The sequence below is a fragment of the Takifugu rubripes genome, chromosome 17, assembly GCF_901000725.2.
Source record: "Takifugu rubripes chromosome 17, fTakRub1.2, whole genome shotgun sequence".
NCBI lineage: Eukaryota > Metazoa > Chordata > Actinopteri > Tetraodontiformes > Tetraodontidae > Takifugu > Takifugu rubripes.
This window is the reverse complement of record NC_042301.1, coordinates 10,118,629-10,137,384: the sequence shown is the minus strand read 5'-3', so window position 1 is coordinate 10,137,384 and position 18,756 is coordinate 10,118,629. Positions and strand designations below refer to the sequence as shown.

The 18,756-nt window shown below is 45.6% G+C and overlaps 1 protein-coding gene across 1 annotated transcript in view; it reads left to right on the top strand.

Moving 5' to 3' along the window:
- Nucleotides 1-4,083: 4,083 nt before the first annotated feature.
- The window catches only part of LOC101074957 (voltage-dependent T-type calcium channel subunit alpha-1I-like), a 92,301-nt gene continuing 77,628 nt past the window's right edge, over nt 4,084-18,756 (top strand). The window contains 1 exon segment of the mRNA XM_029850636.1: nt 4,084-4,485. The gene's annotated coding sequence lies outside the window, so the exon portion shown is untranslated.

Below are 18,756 nucleotides of genomic sequence, written 5' to 3'. Positions count from 1 at the left end.
CGCTTCCCTGGGTGATGAGGTAGTGGTGGTGGCCATTAGCCCAGTCAGGGAGCCTCTAATCTGGCTCAGACAGGTGGGGAACCTCCTCAGGAACCGCACCTGCCACAGTGGACAGAGATGAACTGTGTGAGGATCTGAGGGATGCTGTGATTGTACAGGCAGAGAAGGACAACAAACATCCACTCATTCTCTCTCTCTTGCTGTCCCTGTTTTAACTGCTGCACCACCATGTGGTTCAGACTGTGCCAGATGAATAAAGGACCATCTTAACGTGCACACTTGCTTTCATGATGTGCGTTGTCTGTGCATGACTTATGACAATGGACATGGCTTCATCACTTCCTGGTGCTTCTTCCTGTCTGGACTCTCCTCCAGGCCCTGACTGGCTTCACCTGATGTTCCTTAACCTTTTCTGTCCAGGCTGCAGCTTCCACTGGTTCTCATGGTGGAGATGGTGTTTCATCCTCTTTACTGCCGTGTGGATACATCTTCTTCTCCTGGGCATTTGCACACAGGCCAGGGATGAGTAAAAATTCATGAACACACTTCTCAGAGTGTGAATGCGGAAGTAAACTACAACAAATTCCCCTCAGCTGAGACCTTTTAGTTCTGTGAAGCTGTTGTTGGCTTTCTGAGTTGTTAGTGCTGGTGTTGCTATGTTACAATGCTAGTTTGTATAAAACAATTTGCTCAGTAATGAACAATAAACTTGTGGAGCACAAAGGCAGAACAAATGTAAGGCTGTGGCACCGACCATGCATCCAGGGACCGTCTACAAAGTGTCATTGTGAATGGAAACAAAAATCGCCTCAAAGCTGCATCTTTAGAACTCATTTGAAAAATGTTTGTCGACTTTGGATACATTTATATTCATGGTATCCTCCAGTATAGAAAGAAAGCTTTAGTTTTCCTTCACCGCAGCAAAGGTTTGACCACATATATATTGTATTTACATATAAATGCGTTTTCTGTGCTGTTGCAAATCCAAAATTTCTAATTTCCGTCCTATATTCCGTGTCCGTCTCGGAGGAAACACTAAAGGTCAGAAACACACAGCGGAGGGGAAGATGGAGGGAGACGCTCAGGTGTTTCACATAAAAACTCTCAAGTTTTGAATGAAACAGAAGTTTGATGCCATTTTCACTTGTTTCTGCCTCATATAGTTCGCTTTTGAAGACAATTGCTCACCGAGGTCAGATGAAGCGTAAAAGAGCGCTTCTGCTTCGGTCACAGTTTATTGAATCCCTCAGATGACCCACAGCTCCTCTGTGCTGTCACCTGTTGCAGGAGGAATTCCTTTTTCTGCATTATCTACAGGTGCAGTGTTGAGTTTCTCTGTCCGCCTGATCACTGACTTTCAAGGCACTGAGGATGTTAAGGAACTTTCTGATACTTCGATATCGAGGCTCCTCGTCTCTTTTGCATTTCACCTTAGAAAGGTTGCGATATTTGGACATACGTGAAGATCTACCTGCTGCAATTAAGATGTCAAAATACTGCTCCATTTATTATGCAGGAATTTCCGCATGTCCCCTTAAATTTAGCTGCTTGTGCACCCTTTAATCTGTAGGGTGAGAGAGCAAAGGGAGGCTAAAATTTGGTATTTACTTTTGAAAATGTATCTTTTTTGGCAGGAAATACAAAACAGGTTGCACCTACATTTCTAAAAAATAATCAATAAGTGATTGTGAGTGTCAGAAAACAGATTTACTTTAAAGATAGAGTCTAAAAGATTTGGTGCCCTGAGCATAAACATGAGCAACTGGCTTTAAAATTGAATGAAACAGGTCTCCTGGTAGCATTTTATAAACTCTGATAAACACCATTTGCTTAGCAACCATGCTGCTGTTTCCTTAGTGATGACTGTAAAACCTTAATCTCAACATGACACCATGCAGATGTTGATGCGTATGAAACAGATAGGACACTCTTGTCGTGCACAGATTATGTGTTTGCATGGTCACTCGTAGAAAAACTAATGATCCGGAGATGTGACAAGCTAATGCCCCTGAGCACGAGCACACACTCGACGACTGGAGTGGAACAGATTTATTTTGATCTACCTTCTGTTCTCTAACAATTATGGCCTGGCCGATTCTGCTGATCACCGAGTGTGACCCAGTGATGGTAAAGCCGACCACCATCTCACCTGCGCTGACACGGCTGAGCGCCTTTCAATCAGAGCGATTTCTGCACATTTATGTGGAATCAATGTTCACAATAACTGCACACAGTTCATAGAGTGTCTTCATCTCTGGCTGTGAAGCTGTGGACAGCTCCCCATGTGGACAGCATCTCTTCCTAGATTCTTTCAGCTTTAACTTTAAGATCTCCTTTGCTTTAAGCTCATCTTCGTCTTCTCCAGCGTCACTCTGCTCAGAATACTCCAGAGCTTTTTGTCCTCCATCCCCCGGCGCTCCAGCATTGACGAGGACCTGAAACAGTCAAGTGGACATTGAGCGGACAGCTGCAACGTGACCAAGCTGCACAAGGAGCGCTCTGCCCCCATGGGTGGGATTTCTGACCAGCGTCACAGACCGCTTGACCTTCAGTGCTCTGCTTGTGGTGGAGGTGGTGAGTGGCTGGGGGAGGTGGTGGTGAGGGGGCAAGGTGAAATACAATCCAATAAGAGTTTGATAAACTGTGCTGTCACTACTGTGTCTCCCTGCATGTGTTTGACCTGCCTGAGATAAAGAAGAGTGTGAGGGTGTGTGTGCTTTTCCCCATAAGACCAGTGCAGCTTTTGAGTTTCGTCTTGTTTATTAGGACAAACATGGAGACTCCCCGCGTCCACCGTCCACCACCAGCTGATGGCTGTCTGATGCAGCAGCCTTGAGAATAAGCCAAGGACGATAAAACCCCAGAGGTTGAGGGTGGATGATGGAAGCGGCTGGATTTATGACCTTCATGACCTTCAGACTGCTGCCAGCAGAACCTTAAACATTTCTCTTTAGGGGAGGTTTCCTTTGGGGCTGTTTCCAAGTATTCCTTTGCATGGTCCTCAGGTCTGATTACCCTAAAAAGATTTTCATCCTTTGGTGCATCTTAGCTCACCTTGGTGCCATTTAGGTGCTTGAAAGGCAGCAGGAGGGTGCTGAGGTACGCTGGTGCTGGTGGCTCCACTTTCTAACCAAAAGAAGTAAGAAAAATCAACCTGGTCACCCAGAAACATGAAAATATGATCAATTATTACCCCATTAGTACAACCCCCCCAAACCCCACTTCAACCTAATGTGGGGGACATCTGTTTCAGACACCTTAAGTGTGATAAAAATCTGCACATCACCTCCAGATATCAGAACCAGTACATTTTGGCCCTGAGTTGCACAATGTGGGGGTCACTGTGCAGTGGAGGCCCATGACTAGTCGTCTTCTGTTGAGGGGTCTTTTTAAAAAACTCTCTCTCTCCCTCCCTTCTTTCTCTCTCCATCCCTCCCCTACTGAATTATTCATTTCCCACCCCTAAGAGGCCCTCTCGCCTCCCACCTCTCCATGTGCTGACGGAGACTCGTGTTTTAGATTCAAACACAGTAGCTGACTTTAAACGTCATCATATCTCCAAGTGGTCGCGAGTTTCGGAGAAACGACCGGTGCCCCCGAGGTTCTCTATCCCGCATCACTTCTTTTATTCATTGGGTTTTACACCCCTGTGGAGCAGACCGAGGTTTGCGCGGACATCTGAGACGCGACACCAAACTGTTGATGCGCAGCTCCATCCAGCCGAACTGGAAATACGCGGCGGAGCCATAATCCACTGCACCAGGCAAGTGTAGTTTGAGGCTTGTGGGGGTTCATCTTCACTGAACTTGATCCATAAATCATATTTGCGCTGCAGAAATTCCCTGAGTTTGGAGAGATGAGGCGCGCGGGGGCGGTGGACGTCGAAACCCACTTTATCTGATTTCCTGAATTTCACCGGGAGAAGGAGGTTCAACCACCTGGAGAGGGTGCGTGGGTGCGCGGCAACAGGGGCTGACCAGGAGAGCGTCTTCACCGTCCCCCATTCTTCTGAGAGGTTCAACCACACCGACTGACATGCGGAAGCCTTCAGCCACCGGGGCGCAGCGCGTCGGTCTCCTGTCACACCTGACGGCGTTAATGAGCTCAGAATTGTGATTGCAACTCTACTGGTGAACACAAGAGGGAAAAAAAAAGGTCGGGAGGACGGAACACACACGTGGATTTCCGAGACGCGCCGTTGGTGTTCGGTCCATCTGTTCTTTCTCTTGGCACGACCTTTCCTGATTTACAGCGGTGCGTAAAAGCGAGCGCGTTAATAGGGAAGATGCAGACCAGGAGCGCGCTGAACCCCGGATTGCTGCTTTGGCTTTAAAATCTGTTGGATATCAGACCTCCCCGCTGGAGACCCCGCAGAGGCTGGGGAGTTACAGGAAAGAATCCTAAAACTAGGTCTCCGAAATACGGATTAACGTACTTTCTTCTCCTGAACACCCGCGGACGCGCTCTCCGTGGATGCATGAAAAGGTAAAGGCAGCAATATCTCCCCTGTTTCCTGTTGCTCTTATTCTGCTGAGGACAAACGTTGGTTAATTACAACCCGAGTGTGTTCTGTGAATTGCTTTTTTACTGAAAAGGGTAAATATTCTCTGGGAGTTTCTGTACAGACCCGCCTCGGCCACCATGCACCATGACCAGAAATGGAATAAGGTGAAGGATCAATCAGGTGATAATCAATCGTCAATCACGTGATGAATCAAATTTATGACGCACAAAATCAAACGAAGCAAAACTGTATGTGATAATATCCGCTTGTTATTACTTTGAGGGAGGAGACAGGGCCGCTTAATACCTTGTTTTTTTGAGGCGTTGTTGGGGCATAAAGGTGCATTTCAATTACGTGACGCACACGAGTCCGGACGCAGCTGGTAATGAATTTCCATTTTTGTAATGGCTTTGGGTCAACAGGTATTAAGGTCTATGTGTGTGTCTCTCTCCCTTCCTCCCTCCTCCTCTCTTTTAGAGATATATTCGCTTGCATTTTTCCTCTTTTGATGTTACAGGTAGGGGGCGCTCTTTTCAACTGATTTCGAGTAACCTGCTGCTTTTTCTAAAAACAACCGGGTTCTTTGCTGCAGGTCAGAGCTCAGGACGCCTCAGGACACGTATTTTATTATCTGTTGCATATAAAATCAGGTCTGCTGCCACCATTAGATGGGTGGAGAATCTTGGGTACTTTACATTAAAGTACCTAAGATGTGATTAAAGAGGGGGTGAAGGCGTTCAGACTCCCAGGTGGTAACTTTTCATCTCAGTGTTATAACTATCAAAAGAAGGGTTATAATTGGCTCAATACTGGCTAACCAGCACATGCTTGACCCATCAAGCAATGCGAACATACTGTATCTGACAATAATAATTGCATTTATCTGGTTTTGGCCTTTTCCCATGACAGTTTGTGGTCTTGTATCGCATGTGCTTGGTTAGTTTTCAAGCCTTCAGGTCGAGAGTAACCTCAGGGCCACACGGCTGACAGGGCACCCCCCCCCCCCAGGCTGCTGATCATGAAAGCTAATGTGTTTATCTTGGTGGCAGCTTCAAGGAAGAACTCAAATCTCAGCTGCTGGGGAAGTTACCACCCCCCCCGCCCCAACCACCCCAATGTGAATGTTGAGTATTAGTGGAACAATGGCAGGCACCAACAATCAACTGCCTCCAGAAGATTAGGACTTTGTTTTACCCGCAGCGGTACAACGGCAGCCTAATCAACAGCGGCACGCGCCATTGTTCAAGACAAATGAGCTCATAAGTATTTAACAGCACGCTGAATGTGGAGCTCTGCATCAGAGCCAAAAAAGTAACCCGACACTGGAACTGAAATGTGTTTAATTGCAGCAGAACAGCTTGTGCCATCTAACATGGTCACTTTGGCCAGAGTGCTGGCCGCCATCACGCTGGGGGCCAAATCCCAGTAGAGCAGAATAATCACAAACAAATCAGGAGCCCCATGGTTCTGAAAGACACATATGTTCATCTAAATGGCCTTTAACCGGCTGGACACATCGGTTCAGAACCACCTGCTGTAAAATATGGTTCCAATGTTCCTTAATTGCTAATGAGTCTTTACTGGTTCCCTACTGAAGCATTTGCACCTTCAGGCCCTCAACTCTCCATTTAAACCAACTTCTCTGGTATTAGAGCATTCTCATAAAAAGCCTGACGACTCATTCATATATGAGGATTGAGCTGTACCCACTTAGATAGGAGGCAGAACAGTCAGCACCTGAAACCAAATAGGGGTTGTTACTATAGAAACAGTCTTGTCCACGCACATCCATGTTAAAAGATTTAGTAAAAATCAAACTTTTCAGACAATTCAAAGCATCACACTTTCAGTTAAGGATGTTGAACCACCAGCCTTGTGATGCATTCAGGGTCGTCTGGAGACGGGTGTTTGCTGGCTGTCTGATGTAGGCCAGGATTCGACTTCATCATAGAAGCACTCGGTGGCCTGTTGAGAGGGTGTCAGAAGAAATGGTTGTTAGTGTTTCAAATGTTCTGTTCTTCAAATGTTGTGTCTCTTGATCAAAACCACCAACTTCAGATGTTGATAGAGGGAAAAGAACAATTGGATTTCTTCTGGTGTGACACAGAGCACATGCTGAAACACATGGATGATGACTTGTGATTGATATCCTGGTGGGGAACTCTAGTTTAAAGAGTGGGCTGTTTCTATCCTGCAGCCATGACAGCAGAAGATAAAAAATCGCTCACCTTAGGACCTCTCTGCATTGTTTAATGGCCTTCTGCAAGGGCAATTCCTCCTTACCCTGTTTCTCCTATCCTGGTACCTTTGAAAACATCTGGTGTAAAAGATCGGAACTAGAAAAATGTTGGGAAAAACCGCACATTTCAAGGAGCTGTAGAAAATCATATTCTCTTAGAATATTACACATCTCGGTTTTTGCGTTGGGCGGCTTGCCCTGGTGACTTATGACATCGTCGAGGGGTTCTCCTCCACAGGAGCAACACAACCATCCAGAAGGAAGGTTCCCTAGTATTTTCCTGAATCTCCAGTGGAAACGCACCTTTTGGAAACCTCCCTTAACAGTTGTGTCGATTCTGTTCTCACATTTTTTCCTGCTGAAACTCCATCTGTTTCCTTCAGTGCATCTTTGACTCTTTCCTCTGTGTCTCACACAGTTTACGTCTCTGAATATTAAACAGCTTCTTGCAGACACTTTCAGACTGCAAAGGCTGACATGTACCACCTGACTGCATTGAACTTAAACATTTAGCATTTTTAGCCTGTGCAAAACTCTGCAGCTCCAAAATGGTGTTACCCTTGAAGACCATCCCGCTACACTGGATGCACTGGGAGATGATGGAGCGTTCCACATCAGCTGTAGATGATGTCATGTGGGAGTTATCTCCCCTCCTTGGTTCCACACTGTAGTTCCTGGAGCTCAGTGATGGAACAACAATCAAGGCAGGGCTCAAGCAAATCAATATCGTCTCATAACTTAAGGCCTCTGACCCCGATCACAGATCATAACTGCCCCCCCCCCCCCACATGCACACACACCCACACCCAAACACACACAGGGGCGGTGAACTGGTGCAGGGAGGATTGAGCCCAGTGGGGCTTTGATGGTAGAGGTGATGCCGTTCTGGACCAGAGGAGACGGATTCGCTCATGAACATTATTTCCTTATTCCTTCCTGTCGTTACCATCATTAGTCTGCCATGTTGAACATACACGCTTGGGAGTTAACAATAAAGCTGATAGAATAAAACTGGGCTATGCATGGCTAAAGTGTTAACAGATGTTATTGACTGATCCATGTCACAGGTGCGGGCAATCATGCCCATGAGCCACCTCGCCCCGCACACCTGTTGTGCATCAGGACTCTAATGAGCACTCGTCTTAATCCCCGGAGGCACACCTGCTCCCTGCCAGATCGTTATTCGTTCCCGATGACTTTCCAGCGTATTCCTGTTTGCCTGCCTGCCTGCCCGGTTCCGACCTTGCCTGTCCCCGACTATTCTGTTCTGCTCGCTCCCCGGTGAATCCTGTCTGTTGTCTGTTTCCGACAATAAAGCGGTGTTCAGCCAATCTCGTGTGTCACATTTAGGTTCTCATCTGGTGCCTGACAGATCTGCTGATGATCAGTCGATCAATCACCTGTGCGGAGCTCTTCCGGTCCTGCCTCTGACCCAGCCGTGAGTGGGTTCGTGCTGCCCTCACCAGTGTTTCTATACGGAGGCTTCTGTCTGCTTCATGTATGGAAGCGCTGCTCTTTGGACACAAATCGGTAACGATTGGACCACGGCGGCGGCTTCCACAGAAAAGGAAGCTACATTCATTATAGATTCATTTCCTTTATTTTATGGGTGGAAGAATCCAAATTAATAAGAGCACAAAAACTAGATGCCAGGAACTTTGGAGCAGTTTTAATTACAAAGAGTTTGGAGGGTTTTTTTTTTTTGCTGCTCTTCAGCAAAACTGTGAGAGCTTTTATTATTGGAATCCAGGATGTGGGTATATGTGAGAACCTCGCAGATCTTAGAGTGACACAGAACTGATCACTCTGCACATCATCCCATGATATTAAGCATTATATCTGTCCGTCTGTCTGCGTGACGAAAACTGAAGCTCGTTGGTCATCGAGATAAAGCTTGTTTAATGTCATAACATCGTCATGCTTAAAAAAAAAAAAAAAATCCTTTGTGTTCTCTCTCACATGCACTTGTACTTCTATCTTTGTGAAGACTTTGTGTATCACAACTGATGCCCTGACCCCTGACCTTAACTCTGACCTCTGGCCCCTGACCTAAACCCAATTCTAACCTCAACCTTAAAACCAAGTCTTAACCTTTAAACAGGTATTTAATGTTGTGTGGACCAGCCAAAATGTCCTTACTTTTGCTAGTAGAATGAATAATTTAGTACTCAGTATGTATCAAGTACAAGAACACACACACGTGACCTGACGCTGGAGGGTGTGTGGATATAATACTGTGCATGGAAAGAGATAAAAAAGACAACCATGCATGCAAAAGCAATTAAACTAAGAGAAAAGCTTGACATTTCTTATGCTAGAACACAACACACACGGTAGTGGCCCCTGTACAGCAGTGTGTACCTCTGAAGGATTTCTGTAGGCTAATTGATAGAGTTCCAGAGCAACAAGGGATTATGGGATACCCGACTGCATGCACATCAGTTTCTCTTAACTTCTACATTTCTTCCTTCTCTTTTTCACTGCTTCCCTTTTTCCGCCCGCTCATTACTTGATGTTTCATTTTGCCACCCATCTGTAAAATCCGAGGATGCTGCTGCTGTTGCTGTACCCTGCAAACGCTCCCACATTTGCTGATCAGACAGGCCGCATTTGTAGAGTTCATCTGCAGACATTTCTGCAGTATTTGATGTTTGTGTTTACATCTCTACAGCCGGTCGCTCCTGCCTTCCCAGTGGTCGGTCTATTTGCTTTCCACGATGATTAAAATCATCGGCACTCTTCCGTCTCAGAAGGTTGCTGGTTTCTCTGGAGGTTAGGTTGTGGAGAGCAGCAGGTAAAAGCATCGGCTCGTCCTCATCAGGCCTGAAGCTTCTGCATCAGAAACTTCTTCTAAACTTTCAGCACTTTCCAAACTCCGCTCTGACAAAAGAGCCTGCATGTAGCCGAGGTGGCATTTGGTTCCTGGTCATCCTTTTTCCACCTGTCATTAGCAGGATGAACTTTCATGCTCATTATCTTGATATGGAGGACTTGTGGAAATCCGCCTGATGCAAGGCCCAGAGAATGCCACGCAACACGTCCGGGGCTGGGAGCAGAGATTTAGACCTCGCCAGCCTCGGTGTGCCACAAACATGCAGCACTGATGGTTTAAAGAATCAGCTGGGCAACGGTGATGCTGCATCTCTAAACAGCTTTTTTCCTCTCTGAAGTTGGTTCACGAAGATGTCGTTAAATCTGTTTGTGTAACACAGGAAAGAACTAGAAGGATCTCAACCTCAATTTGACGACAAATGTTCCTGTCGGCTCTGCAGACGTGAGTCGTCCTATTTTGTGTTGTCTCGGTCCCTGAGACGACTCTGCTGCTGCGTAGTTGGTAGATATCGTTTTTATCAAAAGTAATATCAAGCATCTGTGTCCCTTTATTTTGCAAATGAAGCAGATTGTGTTTTTATTCTGGCGTCTGCGTTCCTGCTTGACTCCGCCTGAATGGCAGCGACTGCCAGGCTTCCTCTGAAGCACTGAATTTAAACTCCCCCAGAACTTCTCTTCACTCCTGCATCAGGTGCATTTCTCACCTAATGGGGAAGAATTCTTCTATTTTGAAGGAATCCCATTCTACCCTACATTCCTCCTATTCAACATAAACTCCTTGTTCTTTACACTTCCTGCCTCCCAGCTCCATGTTCTCAGCCTCTTCTGTGTTTCCTCTGCACCTGTAATTAAGCCTCACTCTCATCCACTGTCATTTCCAGCCAGCCTGAGATCTGTACGTGTGTATGTGTGTGTGTGTATGTCTGCGCGCGCAGGCAGGCGAGCGTGTGTTTGTGTGCATGCAGTTGTCTGTGAGAGGCAGGGAGTGTGTTGTTGAAATCTGGTGGATCTTCCGTTGTTTATGTACATTATGTATACACATAATGTATGAATGATGTCAAGGTGTGTGTGTGTTTGTGTGTGTGTGTGTGTGTTTCCTATCATTACACATGTCTGTCAGCAAACAGCTGATAATTGAAGCGAAACTGAGCTCAGGAAGAAGCACAGATGAGAAACGAGAGGAAACGAGGGATCAATGAAGCAAAAGAAAAACAGCCTTTACAATCAGGATTGTGTGTGTGTGTGTCTGTGTGTGTGTGTGTTGGCTCATGCTTGGATTTTAATTGCATTGTAACTGTAATTTTCAATGTCTGCTGAAACCGTGTCATTTCTCCTCTTCCATCTCCCCACCTCCCCTCTCTCTCCCTCCTACCCTCTCTCCCTCTTTCTTCATCCCACTCTCCCTCTCATCCTCCCCCCTCTCCCACCCTCTTGCCCCCTCTCCCCATCCCCTGTTGCTCTTCCACTCTCTCCTCTCCCCTCCTCTCTCTCCCCCTCCCCTCTATTTCCCTCTCTCCCTCCCTCCCTCCCTCCCTCCCTCCCTCTCTCTCTTCCTCTCTGCAGCTTCTCCCTCCTTTGCAACCAAACCAAATCCACCCACCTTCTCTGGCACAGCTTCTCCTGTTATTTTTGCTTCTGCTTCTGAACCATCTGCAGAGCCGTTGCTTCACTTCACCTGCATGCTGCCGACAACCTTGTTAGTTTAAGTTTTTGTGATTCTGTTTTGGAGTGAATTTTCTCTTCTCGAGGCGGATTCCTGGTGGAGTTTGATGGTTGCCACACTTCTTCCTCTCCTGGAGGGGAAAAACAGATTAAAATGCAGTTAGCTTACCTGAAGTGTGTAAAACATGTACCGGTACTCTTTCTGGGTCCGTATGTCCTCGATGCTGACAACAGTACAACAGTAGGGGGCAGTAGAGTTCACATCAGATCACGGTTGGGATTCAGAAATACCCCGCTGACCTGTTGCCCTGCATGGTCGGTGGTCCATGCAGCAGTATGCCTGATAGCACAGTTTTTATCTGTTGCAAATCAATAATTCTGGTAGTGATGGTGTGACGTCTGACTTATTCCTACAGGTCTATAAAAAGAAAGCACCATATTTTGGTTATTTTTTTTGTGGCTTGAAGTTGCAGTGAGCCCAATATTGCAGGGACAGGCTTGTTTCCCTGTCCTCTGTCTGAGGAAGAACTAAAAAAGCAGCTAAAACTCGGTCCAAATTAGAAGCTGTCTCACTGTGACGATGGTGTTGAGACGACAGAGGAACAAAGATCAAACAACTGCCAACAGTCCTGTGCTGCCAAAGTTTTCTGAGGCAGGAGGGACAAAAGCTGAAAAGAGAGAGGCTGTGGATGTTAGGATAAAAAGAGGAGGGACGGAGCGCAGGAGGGGTATCTCGCTCAATGATGATGATCTTCTGGATGAGGGTCCAGAAACTGAAGGAAGACCCACCTGTGCAGCCTGGTCTTTCTCAAACTAGCTTCTCCTCCTGCAGACAAACACACACAAGTGAGGATAAATTAGTGTTTCGCTGCTGGTGTTGGGCATGTCTCTTCTAAAGCTGGGCTCAGACTACAGGAGTTTTGGGACAGTTCATCCCAGATTCAGCTCCCTTAACGGTGGCTGGAACCTGCTGTGGAACCTTGGATGTTTCAGAGCAGATTATCCGGTCATGTGGGGGCTTTCTACATCCAGGGCCCCCTAAAGATACTTCAGGCTGCTTGTGGTGGTTGTTTTAAGGGCTGGAATCACTTTCTGTCTCAGCTGTTGGATGTTTGGCTGTAATGAACTGATCATTTTACCAACATTGTCATGTTGGCTCAGTTCCTTCTTAAGAACTCTGACCCCCATCTACTCTCATTTCTCACCTTATTAAAGATCAATAAATGAAGCACTGCCATTTTCAAAGCATTTCATGTTTCCAATTTCACAATAAGATTGAAAATAAAATAACAATAACAATGTGGACGATGTGCTAGTCCACATATGTCCTTGTATAGGACAACACAACTACTGGAGTGAAGACATTTACATCATACATGTGCTCAGATCCTATTATTGGGCTTCCTGGCTTCTCCATCATGTTGCTACATCATAATTACTCAAATCTTTATTTAGTTTGCTTTGTCACTTCCTCTTTTGCCAGTTAACGTGTTTGTTGGACATCTCCCAGAATTCTTCCCGTTAATTGATTTATTTGCGGTTCTTTTTAAGATGGAATGAAACTGCTGTGTGGTCCGGCCGCCACTCTGGTTCTGCTGGACATTGTTCTGATCCGTTTCCCCAGGAGTGCAGTTATAAAAGGCTCGCCACTGGTTTGATAGGAAAGTGGAAGGCAGAAATTGGCTGCCGAGAGTCCCATGGTCAGGCATTGGGTGCTCACTTCAACTCGTTGTGGCTAAAAGGATCCAGCATTCATCATGCTTTTGTCCTAAAGGAGGTGGAGAAGAGCATTTTCTCTCCTTTTCAATGCTGGACAGTGTGGATGATCATAATTAGAGCTGCTGTAATTGCTGCTGTTTGCAATTCTGTTTATTGTTGCTATTTTTCTTTGGGTCATCCTGTTGTTGCTGCTATGGGTGCTATTATTAATTACTATTTATAAAAAACGGTTTGATCAAACTTGAACATGGATTAAAAGCCAGTTTCATTTTTCTTGATTCATGAAATGAAGCATCAAGATAGTGATTTAACAGATTCGAGACGGAGAGCACTTTATAGCTAAAGCCATGTAATTAATAATGCAGCGCTCCTGAGGTGAGGAGCAGAACGGGACTCCTGCTGGGGGAGTCGCGTTCTCCATAATCCACCGCCAAGATTTACAACCAGCATCATGAAACACACCCCTGGCAGTGCAACTGATTTCCTCCAGAAGAACTTGGTGCACACATCAACCATCCTCACTCAAGAAGGATATTTATTGCTGGACAGTCGACATTTAATCTGTTTTGGTTTGTCAACAGAGAAAATTAGAGCTGAAATTTGAGCTGAAATACATCAGCAGAGCTGATGGTTTTGCAGCCTGACACAGCAAAATTACCACAGAGAACCCTCTGTGAACACCAACAGAAGGGTACAGGCTAAAGGAAAGTCACCGTTGTTATAACAACAAGCTTCAGATGTTATTTTTGAACATTTGGATCATTACACCGAGTTAGAAAAAACAAGACTGTGTAAAAGGTGTCTTGAAGGAATTGTCTGCCTCCATTTTACTTGCTCATTCATCATAAATTCAATTATAGCTAACCAGCATGGACGGTTCATTGTGTTGCTACCATGCAGGAAGACAACCGAATGTTAAACCCACTTTGTGATATTATTTTCTCAACATAAACGTGTCTGAGTAAAGGGTTAATGTTGGTTCGTACACCCACAAACATAATCAATGGCTCCTGTGTAGTTCCACTCCTACAGGCTGGAGCTTCAAGCTCCAGCAGAGGCGTCTGAAGGTCACATGGGTTGCAGGGACTCATCAGAGGACCATGAGCTTTTTGTAATTCATCCATGCTAAATTTAGCAACCTGATTGGATCTACAGCATGTTTTCATTGGCCACATCTGCCCTTTTTGAAAGGCCGTTTTATAAGCTGATGACTTGCAACATTCCTCCCTAATAATTCATGTGCGGCTGCAGTTTTAGCCATCTTTTTTTCCAAGACAAAATAGTTTTGACTTCAGTTGTTGAGAACAGAAGGAAGCCCCCCGAGAAGATTTGAGTTAAAAATGTAAATCAGTTGTACGCATTTTTTTCTAATAATTAGTCATTAAACTGATTGTTTTTTCCCACGTTTGTTCATTTCTTGTTCGGTCTTTGGAATCTCCATCTGCTCATGTTCCTCCTTTCCTGATCACTCTGGCAAATTCTACAGTTATTTATTGGCAGTACAGCCCAAAACGCCTCAAAATTAGCAGGTTTTTAAAAATACGACAGGCGTATGGACGATCGCAGATGATTCAGGTTTTAATTTGGGCGGAATGAGAACAGACTTTTACTGCCTGTTCTGAAGTGATGCTGCTGCGTAGCTTTAGATTGTAAGTGGCAGCACACAAAAGGAGAAAAACAATCTTTAGAGATGGGCTGCAGGATACGATCTGGCACACAGCGACTGTAAATGTCGTTGTTTACTAAAGTCAAAAGAGGGGGAAGAGCATCCTTGAGGAAATTAGAACATATGTGCTGCTGCTGAGGAGGAGGAGGCAATAGAAGGATATTGGAGCCATCGCTCTTCAGCTGATGGTGCTTAAGCAAGTGGCTGAGAAAATCCAACTCTCAGCAAGTTCCTCTGGAACAGAAGGACGACAGATGTGTTGGGTGAAGGAGCGCACAGCTGGAAACAGACTTTTTAAAGTCAGTAACAAAAGCTCGGAAAGAAGACAATGATGGATTGTCTAGAAGCAAAGCTGCTAGTTTCACATCTGTTACATTTAACCTTCTGGCAGGAGACATGATGGAATAATGACCAGCTCAGGAAACACACTCTTCGTGATAGAGGGCATTTAAGGTCTGTTCATACCTCAAAATAGCCTTTTTTTCCCATTTAAATTACTTTATGGGACATATCTACATTTGTATTGTGTGTTGGATTATAAAACCAGATTTTGTAGCATTACATAATAATGTAACAACCTGCCCCTCGATCTGCTCACTGGGTGTGTGTTTACCCTTGATGGAGGTCTGAACACGTCGTCAGGACAAGTTGTCTCACCTAAGAACAGAAGATGCCGAGGCACATGGTCGGCAGGCTTGGGTGCATTTTGTCTAATGAACAGGCTTCAAACGGGCGACCAGCTGCAGGGAAATAACCCGACAGAGGATAAACATCAAATAAAGGCAAATGGGGAAAACTGAAAAGACAGTAAATGGAATGAAAGGCTGCCAAACAAATTGAAAGAAGGTGGGGGGCACATTGTTCTGCCACTTCAGAGGCCAATAAACCCAAAGAGGAACAGAGATAATGGAAGGTAGAGATGGGGAAATGCTGGAATAAGGGGAGTGATGAAAGGGAGTAGGTGAATGTGGCGCGCTCTTCAATGCTGCTGCGGCGTTTTAATTAAAGAAAAAAAGATCTGCTTTCATGTTTCTCCCCTCCTGTAAACACCATCCTTCATCAGGAGCTGTTAACAGGTCTTCTATTCACATCAAGACAATCTAAAGAGGAATAAACCGTTTCTTTCTTTTATTGTCAATTTAACCTCAGAACGTCCAGAGTTCAGAGGACTTGAGCCTCAGATCCAGGACGTCCTGCACTTTTGCTCTCCAATGAGCAGAAATCAATCAGTGGTGGTTAACGATTTGTAGTTTTCACTCAAATAAAATGTCTTTTATCATATGAGCAGGGTCAGTCGGGGTGAACTGGCTCGTAGCCAGAGTCCTCTGTGTTATGATTCTGAGCCATTGCAGTTTGATGACATTACATGTTACAAAGGTTGGCCTTAACATCTTAATCAAGCACATCTGGGAGATAACCTAAACTTGATAGATGGTGACAGTGATGATGGAGCCCACTGTCATCCCAGATAATGCTGTCCACGTGTAAGTTCTTTTTAATGGCATCCTGGTTCCCTTGGTAACAAGCAGCCCTTCTCAGCGCATTCATCAAATGTTGAAGATGATCCGTTTTTGACGTCTTGATGATGCGTAGATGTCACAACACAACGCTTTGGTGGCATCAGATGACAGCGTTCCAAATAGCCGCTGACGAAGATGCCATGGAAATGTGACCTGACCCGGTCTGATGCACTGGGATGCTGGATGAAGGCAGGAGTCCGATTTTAGTGGGTCATGGATTAGCAGACTATCAGGCTGGACTTGAATAAAAGCTCTGAAGGGTTTTTAAATAAGCCAAATGCTGATTTCTTCTGATATCTGACACACCCCAGTTCCCACAGCCCAGTTCAATTCAGCTTAAAAAGTCTAATATTTGACTAGGAGCAGGTGGAGAGCAGTTCGACGCCCTGCTCAGCGAAGGAAGGGATGATGCAAATGCTTTTAATTGGTTGCCGCATGCAGCTGAAGGGCAGCATTAGAACGTTCCCCCGGTGATGGATCGCTGCAAGTGGGATCTGTTTTACGTAGCGTGAGAGACTCAACCGCAGACAAATGTTACACAATTGCCCAAAGGCCTTTGAAAGTCTCCAGACAAAGAGGAAGAACAGAAGTAAACCAGGAAAGAGGCTAAAGATACAGCCAGGGTAAGAAGACGCCTCCTGCAGTGAGGCAGTACACTGACTTAAACCCAGCAGAAGCTGTCAGAAGGCTTTGAGCTAATGAGCAGCAGGGTTAAAGGTCAGCAGTTCTCGGTAACAGGCCCAGAACCCTTTCGGACTGTTTCATTATACCGGTTCTGGGTGAGAATCCTGCCTGGTGTCTTTTCCTCGGCGTCTCCCAGGGAGTGGGTGTGTGACACTTACATAAAACAGGCATGTTACACAATTGCTGTGTGCTCAGAAGCCGTGCGCCTGTTTGCATGTAGCCTGCATGTGGGTCGACTCCAGCGGCGCGTGAGTGGGATCGTGCTCTGTCTTTGGTGTACATACATGTGAGCTGACACACAGTCCTACAATAAACGTGCACAGGGTGTCAGCTTTCTTCTGTCTAGCACCAGTTTTCCTGACTTACTGACTTTCCCGTCACATCACGTCGATCCTTTCCTCTCCTGTCTGTCCTTTTGACCTCCTTTCGCACTTTTCTTTCTTCCTAATGAAGGACCAGCTGTTCACCAGCCAACTTTCCTTTTAGTCTTCCTATCCGTCATCCCTTTCTGACTTTTCAGTGCTTATTCACCCACATCCTCCCTCGATAATTCTCTTATCTCTCCTTCCCTTCTTGACCTCCTTGTCTGTTGCCAAAATATGAAAATACATTTTTTTTTAAATAGCGAAGCCTAGAAATGATTGCTGCTCTATTGGAAGGGTCAGAGGGTGAAGGGTCCAAGATTGACAGAAAGTGAAGGTTGGGGAGTTTGAGGTTGTCCCGCTGCAGCTAACTAGTCTAACTAGTTCAGCAAGGCTATCAGCTAGCGTAGCAAATTTGTACCTGATCAGAGAGGAAGAGAGCTTAAAACCTGGAACATCATTTTCTTGCTTCATCCTGCTTCAATTTGGCTCTGATGCTGTTCACATCATATCTGAAGCAGAATATGTGATCAGAAAAAGCTTCAAACTGGGCTCTAGGAGATGTAGCTGGCTCAGTCTTAGCTACGTGGTGAATCTATCGCTTTAACCGCCTGATGCAGGGAGACCCGGCAAGCGGAGCAGATCCATGCTCGATTAACTGTGAACGTGCACCATATTGGACATGTGGTCGCTGGCCTGTTCCTGAGTTATTCTTTTTCTGGAGCCAGCTGTGGGCGATTTCAGAGGAGCGGGTAGCAGCCATGAGCGGGGGAGTGATGCGATGATCAGTTTCCAGTGTGAGGAGTTTAAATTATAATTCGGCTTCAGCCTGTAATATCGATTATTAATACTGCTGAATTTGACTTGAGTAATTGGGCCCTTGTTGACCAAACTTCTCCGTTTCCTTGTGTTCCTGTGTGGCGTTGCTGCTCCTCCTCCCACCACCACCTCCCTCTCCATGCAGTGACATCAGGTGCCCCCTGAGTGTGTCTGAACAGGTTGGGTGGTGAAACCCATCTGGATACACACATCAGGAGTGCAGAATGTGTCTTCCATTCTATTGCTTGCTAACCTACCACAGCCTCGGGACACCTTCTGACATCTTGTATTTGTTCCCCCCCCCACTACTGTGAGCCTCAATAATTGATAAAGATAACGGAAAGGAACTGTATCCTGAGGTTGGGGGCACCTTCAACCCCAGGGCTCCCCTGTGCTCCTCGGCAGCTCCTCAGCGTTGCCGTTGATGATATGCGTGTTTACATAACCGCCAATCAATAACTGAACTGTAAAATGTGAAAAACTGGCCTTGAAATGTGAAACTATTTTGAATAATTCTTTCTCAGCCTGTGGCCTCCTTGTATCTTTTTAAATCCCAAAACCCCAACAAATGTATCTTGTTGCGCATCATTTTAATGAAAAAAGCTGGCTGTGGCCACCTATTTTAAGGGATCTTGCAATCACGTTCAGAGGAATTTTTCATTGTGGGCCATCTTATTCCAACTTGAAGGTTAATCAAATGTTGCATCCTGATCTTCAGATTTTTGTGAGAAAAGCAAGGAAAGAAATCT